The sequence below is a fragment of the Macrobrachium nipponense genome, chromosome 32 (genome assembly GCF_015104395.2).
Source record: "Macrobrachium nipponense isolate FS-2020 chromosome 32, ASM1510439v2, whole genome shotgun sequence".
NCBI classification, from domain to species: domain Eukaryota; kingdom Metazoa; phylum Arthropoda; class Malacostraca; order Decapoda; family Palaemonidae; genus Macrobrachium; species Macrobrachium nipponense.
Genome location: NC_061094.1, coordinates 14,794,177 through 14,795,708, shown reverse-complemented (window position 1 = coordinate 14,795,708; position 1,532 = coordinate 14,794,177).

Here is a 1,532-nt window from a genome sequence, read left to right as displayed (position 1 = left end):
TACAGCTGCAAATCTCGTCTGTCGCTGAGCAACCATTATTGATAAAACTCAGCTGCGGATCCAAAGGAAAACATGAACGTATAATAGAAGCAATAGATCTTCCACACCTGAAGGCGCCTTAAAAGATTATCTTGCGTATATACAAACGATCCAGTTATACCAAGCGATATTTCTGTAGGCTCTACTTATAGTCGCTCTTCGAAAAAAGTTTTTTTTTTTCCAGGTGTTCGATGGCTACTCCTTTTAAACCCAACTTTGGAACATTTTCGCTGCTGTTACTGCTACGAATACTTGGTCTGGCTGGTACGTACTAATTGGTTTCAACAACTAGTACTAATACTACTACTGATACCGATTATGGTTAAGAAAGTCCCAACTGTCATCATATATATATATATATTATATATATATATATATATATATATATATATGTGTGTGTGTGTGTGTGTGTGTGTGTGTGTGTGCCGGGACGGTATTAAGATATATGTGGGAGGGAAGTACAAAGAAGTTTGTCGGTTCGAACGTTAACATTAACACAGAAGACTTGGCACTGTTGATCTTCCCAAGTGCCGTGGCAACACATTGCCGAAGCTTCCTACTTCATACACTTGGATTTTAAAACCAGCAAGACAGTAGATAGGGAGTCCAGTCCCGGTGGGAAGAATTTCAGTATTAAGGAATCTTTTAGTGTAGAAGACAATATCTTAAGTCGTCATCTCTAATTTTGATATTTTGAAGGCTGACAAGGTTGCAGACACTCACGTGGTTTCCTTCATTTATCATTTGCAAGCTTAGGGTGAGGTTGATTTGCAACAGGTACATGTAATACGTGTATGCATAGATACAGGGTGTCCATGAAGTCCCAGAACCATTCTGAGCAATAAATACTTGCAATGGTACTGGGACTTTATGGACACCTTGTAGTATATGTGAAGAGATATGATTATGCAGTATCTATATAAATGTGCATATATATATATATATATATATATATATATATATATATATAATATATATATATATATATATATATATATATATAGATATATATATAATATATACATATATATATATATACATACATATTATCTTTAGACATTTGTCATATGATACTACTTTTAAATCACTTTTTTTTTCAGTTTTCCCTCTTTTTTTAAATTTTTAACAGCGTCAATATCCCATGTGCGTGACGCCAGTTTCAGTAGCTATAATCAATCAATCAATCCTCGAGCGGCATCGATGCCTCCCAAGGAGAATATCCTTCGACTATTCCAAAGGACAGCGGCAACAACCAGCACCCGAACGACCAACCAGCCACCAGTCCTTCGGAGATGACTGGGTACTGGGAATCGCCTGTTGGGACACTCTACTTGATTAGCGATTCATCAGGCAAGGTCACACAGCTGTTTATAATTTTTATCATTTATGATTATAAGATATGCAAGCAAAGTGTAATATATATATATACATATATAGTATATATATATATATATATATATACATATATATATATATATATGTATATTATATAA